Source organism: Budorcas taxicolor, chromosome 1 (assembly GCF_023091745.1).
Source record: "Budorcas taxicolor isolate Tak-1 chromosome 1, Takin1.1, whole genome shotgun sequence".
NCBI lineage: Eukaryota > Metazoa > Chordata > Mammalia > Artiodactyla > Bovidae > Budorcas > Budorcas taxicolor.
This window is the reverse complement of record NC_068910.1, coordinates 135936470-135942565: the sequence shown is the minus strand read 5'-3', so window position 1 is coordinate 135942565 and position 6096 is coordinate 135936470. Positions and strand designations below refer to the sequence as shown.

At 43.9% G+C, this 6096-nt stretch overlaps 1 pseudogene; it reads left to right on the top strand.

Annotated features, from left to right (window-relative positions):
- Positions 1 to 855: 855 nt before the first annotated feature.
- On the top strand, positions 856 to 1795 carry LOC128050818 (developmental pluripotency-associated protein 2-like; annotated as a pseudogene).
- Positions 1796 to 6096: the final 4301 nt, after the last annotated feature.

Below are 6096 nucleotides of genomic sequence, written 5' to 3'. Positions count from 1 at the left end.
CACATAGAAAACTATTCGTTTTTAAGATGGAAGATGACTCTTGGGTCTCTGGACTCAATACCTGGATAAACTGGTTCCCTCTCTGCTGCAGGGAACACGCCAGGGGGTGGGGGGGGGGGGAGCGTAGTGGGCGGGTAGGGCAAGTCATGGGGAGATGATATGTTCTTTTTGGCTGCCCTGTGTTTGAGGGAAGTGCAGAAGCCTAACAGGAAGTGGATTTGGCTTCTGGAGTCAGAGACTGGGTCCAACTCCTGCTTGTGTCAACCTACTCAGTTGGTTGCTTTGAGTAAAAAGCCTTAATCTCTCTAAACCTATTCTTTCATCTATAAGACAGGGATAAGAATAGAATTTTAGGGTTGTGATGAGAGTAAAATGAGATAACGTACTGTGCCCGGAGCATGAAAGTCACTCAGTCTGACTCTTTGTGACCCTATGGAATAGTCCATGTAATTCTCCAGGTCAGAATACTGGAGTAGGTAGCCATTCCCTTTTCCAGAGGATCTTTCCAACTCAGAGATCAAACCCAGGTTTCCCACATTGCAGGTGGATTCCAGCTGAACCACCAGGGAAGCCCAAGAATACTGGAGTGGTAGCCTATCCCTTCTCCAGTGGATCTTCCCAACCCAGGAATCGAACCAGGGTCTCCTGCATTGCAGATTCTTTACCAGCTGAGCTACCAGGGAAGCCCCTGCCTGGAGCATAAGTATCTTAAAATGGCAATTCTATTATTATTTATTATCAGTATATCTGAAGCTCAGGAAAAACAATTTCTGAAGTCATCAAAAGGAAATGGAAATCATGAAAATAAATGAGATGGAACATTGTGGCTCTGCCTTTCTCTGAGCATTACTTGAAATGGCATACTCAAATTACGGGAAGAATTTCTTTGAAGGGCCATTAGATGAAGAAAATGTGATTCTTACACTGCCAGTTAATGAGGAAATTATTGAAGACCATCAAGTGGAAGGTGTTTCCTCAACTTCAGAAGTCAAAGAGGAGGCACTGAATACAGATGATCAAGTTCCTCTTCCTGAAACAAATGAGCTTGAGGGAAGATTGTCCAAGCTCTAGCTTTAGAAGATCAGTTTGTCCCTTGCCGACCACATTGCCTCCGATTAACAATGTGAGTCGGGACACTTTGCGGTACTGGTGCCAACAACTTAAGCTGAGTACCGACGGCCAGAAAATAGAAGTTTATCGGAGACTCCAGGAACATGCTTATCCTGAAAAAGATCAGTATATTCCCAAATCATCACAGGAGGCCCGAATGCACTCACGTTCAAGGAAACACAGCATGGTGACCAAGAGGGGAACTGTCCAGAAAAGGAAGATGAGTGAGAGGAAAGGACTAAAATGGTTGAGGTGGTAACTTCAGCTCAGGTAGCCATGCTGGCAGCATGGTCAAGAATTGCTGCAAGGGCTGTTCACCCAAAGGCTGTGAATTCACGTGCCCTTCGTACCTCTGAATCCTTTCTGCCACAAGCGTCAGGTGTCTGGTGGTGTGTGGTCCATGGCAGACCGCTCTTGGCAGACACAGAACGTTGGGTCCGCCTGCAGTTCCAAGCAGGTCGGACCTGGGTGCCTGACACCCCCAGGAGGATGACCTCCCCTCTTCGTGTTACCTGCCTGCACTTTTGCACCCCCAGACATGGAAGATAACCTGTTATGCCCTGAATGTGCTAAGAGGAATAAGAAGATTATGAAAAGATTAATCGCAATGGGGAGGAGGAAGAAACCTGGTTTGGATACATCAACATCATTGCTTTCAAATGGGCCACATCTTAAAACAGAATAAGTGATTACCAGAGGGGAAGGAATGGGAGGTGGGGAAATGGGTGAAGGGGGTAATTTTATGGTAATCACAGTAACTAGATTTTTGTAGTATCAAATATTGAATTACTATGTTGTCTGTCTGTAGTGGGTGTGTGCATGTGTCTGCTCAATTGCTCAGTCGTTCAGTTGTGCTCGATTCTTTGGGAACTCATGGACTTCAGTCTGCCAGGCTTTGCTGTCCATGGAGTTTTCCAGGCAAGAATATTGGTGGAGAACTTGCCATTTCCTTCTCCAGGCGAAACTTCCTGGCCCAGGGATCAAACCTGCATCTCCTGCATTGGCAGGAGGATTCTTTACCACTGTGCCATCTGGGAAGCCCTGTACATCTGTAACGTAATGTTTTATATGGTTTTACCTCAATTTTTAAAAAGTTAGAATTCACCACTGAAGTCATCTGGTCTTGGACTTTTGCTTGATGAGAAGTTTTTGATCACTGATTCAATCTCCTTACTAGTAATCAGAGGACAAGGGACAAATGGTGGAGAGCCCACAGTTAGAGTGATTCACATCCCAGTGACTGCTATACTCTGTTCTCACCATCCTCAGTGTGGCCTGATGCCTTGAGTACAGATAGGAATGTCTGTATTCTGTACTGAAGGTTTACCTGAAAGTGACTGTTACTAGCTATGCATTGATAGAATGTAATTTGGTTTTGTTTTAGTTAATACTTTTTTTTTAGCAATTTTTGACTTAATGCTGAATACTCTATTGTCTGGATGTACCATAATATATCCATTGATATCTTGAAGGCCACCTTGGTTACTTCCAAGTTTTGGCAATTATGAATAAAGCTGCTATAAACATTTGAAAAAAAAAAAAAGAAAATAAATGAGATGCCCCAAAGAGTGTGGATGATGAAGAGGAAGTACTGAGTGGACGGTAGTAGACAGAGGAAGAGGCGCCTAAGAAGAAATGGTCAGAGGAAAAGAAGGAAAGCCATCAATCAGAGCCTGGTGTCATAGAAGCCACACACATGACGTAGCTACACAGCCAATCCTCTGTCTCACTTCCTCCTTCTAACAGAACCTGATGTTAGGGTGAGCCCTCTTCTCTGGATGTCTGTGTGCCTTAAAGGTGGCAGCCAAGTGCCCCAACTTCAAACCAGGAAATGGGTCCTCAATGGAAATCCCATTTCCCTTGCCACTGATTGGTTTAGGAATGTGTATCTGATACCTTCTGGCCAATGGGACTTAGTGAAAAGTCAGGTGGGGGACATCTAGAAATGATTCCCTTGATTTAAAGGGATGTACATACAAATCAAAACCATAATAAATACCAGTTCACATCCACTAGGATGACTAGAATTTAAAAAGCCAGATAGCAACAAATATTGGTCATGATTTGGGAAATTCAGAGTCCATACTGATGGTGGGAAGCACTTGGAAAACAACCTGGCTGTCCATAAAATGACTAAATCCAGTGGAACCCAGCAGTTCCACTCCTAGATACATGCCAAGGGAAATGAAAATGTGTTTCCACATAGAACCTTCTAAGCAAGTGCTTATAGCAGCATTATTCATGATATCTAGAAGTTCAACTCAAATATTCATCAACAGATGAATGGATAAACAAATGTGGTATAGCCATAGAATAGAATAGCACTTGGCTATAAAAAAGGAAATCCGTACTGATACCTGCTACCACATGGATGAACCTTGGAAACATTCTAAGTGAGAGAAGCCAGCCACCAAAGACCACATACTATATGACCCCATTCATGTGAAAGTCAGAACAGGAAACCTATAGAGACAGAAAATAGGTTAGTGGTGGCTTAGGGCTGGGGTGGTGAGCAGGGGAATGGGATATGAGGTTTCTTCTTGGAGGTAAATATTCTGAAGATGATGGTAATGATTACACATATCTGTAAATATCCTAAAATCACTGAACTATATACATTAATGAATTGTATGCATGTTACTTGTATGTCAATAAAACTATTTTAAAAGAAGCAACAACAAAAAAAGACATACATAAAAAACATAGACTCTTCTCCACATTGTCTTGTTTGGATGGGATGGCTGCCTGCCATCTTGCTGCCTGCGTGAGGAAGATGTCTACACAACAAGAAAGGCAGAATCACAAAGATCACCGAGAAGCCCAGAGGAACCTTGGCAGCAGCAAACTCTGCCCGCCTTGTTATGTGATGTGATAAATTGTTTACACCATTTTGAGTCAGAGTTTTTGTTTATATTCTCCAACAATCATGTACTTTTTAATCCTCAAGTAGTTTCATATGGAAAACAGTTGCTTATGAAAACTTCAGAGGTGCTGGATGGGCCCAGAAGCTGCAAAACTGACCCATTGTTGGAGCCACTACCTTTGTCCCCCTGTCAGGAGGGTGGGACACAGGAAGCCACCCCTGCAATGATTAAGTTCAAGGACACAGTGCAAACACAACATTGTAAATTGACTATACTCCAATACATTTGTTTTTTAAAGAAACACAATGTATTGTGACCTTGGAACCAGCAACATGGCTGTGACCTCATAACCCAAAGATCTTTGCTCCCTGTCAGCGCCTATGAAGCTGGTGAGTGAAACTGGAGGCTGATGGAGAAAACTTACCCGCCTGCTTGAGCTTACCACCAGAAGAGAGCAATGCAGCAGGAGGATGGCCTCCACTCGACTCCACCTTCTGGATGTCACCCATCTAAGGCCCAGCTCCTACTTCCGTCTCGGCTCTCTCCTCTGAAGTCATTTTTCCTTCTGCCTGATATATATTTGTGTATATGTCTACATGTGTATTTATATGTATATCTCCTTTCAAATGTCCTAGGATCTGCTTGTGAAGGTCTTTCAATTTTGGTTTACCTGAAAATACCTTTGTTTTGTCCTCATTCTTGAATTTTTTTTCCTAGACAAAGAAGGTAGACTGGTAGTTATTTTCTCTTCTTTTTTCTTTTATCTATTTGCTTTAGTTCTTGGGGGAAGGAATTTGACTGTTCTCTTTCCCCACAGTGTGGACCAGATTGCGAGGTGGAGCCTAGGGACCAGAAGGTCTTCCAACACAGACACAGCAGATGAAAGCACAGTGATGGGACATGTGGTCAAAGGGGAAAAGCAGGTGAGTGTGGGACAGAGTTTCACTGGTGTGGCAGAGCTGATCATTGGCCAAGAAGCTCTGGGTGGTCTCGGGATAAGCACAAGGGAAGGGTGCACTTCTTAGAGCCACAGCCCAGAGAATACGTACCTGGCCCCAGGAAGGTACAAGCAGTGCCCACACAGCCCCTACCTAACCAACCTGTGACTGTTTTCTTTCAGCATATAAATATTCTCTTTCATGAAGGCCTACTGCCGACGGCTGCTTCTGATACCGAGGGGCCAGATCAGTACGGGAAATAGAAGCCAATAGAAAGAGAAGCTAAACAGGCAGTTAGGTACTAAAAATCAGTAGGTGCACTGGAAGAATAGGCTATAGTTTGGGCCTCCATGAAAGACTCTGAACAGCCAGAAATAACTCTCTGGAGGAGGTACCATTTGTGTGACAGGCAAGTATAAAGGCCACCTCAGAACTCAGTTGAAGTTACTAATAGCGATGTTGCTGAGAGTTGGAATGCTGCCGTAACTGCTATTACACACAAAGCTGGGCTGGACACTGGAGAGCTGAAGTTGCTGCAGGAAAACCTCATGTCTGCATAATCTTGTTTGCCAGGAGAAAGAAAGATGGCCTGTTTCACTTCTGCTTTCTTCTTTTTTTTTTTAATTGGAGGATAAGTGCTTTACAACGTTGTGTTAGTTTCTGCTGTCCAACAAAGTGAATCAGCTACAGGAATACACATATCCCCTCCCTCTTTTTTCCTTTAGCCCCATTGTGTGGATTGAGGAACTTCCCTGACCCCGGTGGAAACTGCGCCCCCTGCAGTAGAAGCCCAAAGTCTTAACCTTCAGACCACTAGGCAAGTCTGACATGTGCTATCTAAATTCTTAAAACCTAACTTGCATAACCCAACTTCAAGGGAATCTACAAAATGTAGCTTTTGGTTTCCCAGCCTTTCACAATGTCAGAGGATCCTCTAGAAGGAAATAGGAATCCCTATAGTCAAATGGCAGGCGATGTAGGGGCCTGCAATGCCATCTAATTGGGTTAATTGGGTTTGACAGATAGAAAATCAGGTGGCTCTTGAGAGGGCTGTGTCAGGACACCAGTGGTGAGAAAAGCCAGACCCTGTGGCGAAGAATAAGACATGAGCAATGAATTCAGCAAATGTGAATGGTCTGAGGTTTCCTGCGAGGAGAAGGGGAGATGGAGGAAGTAGATAGAGG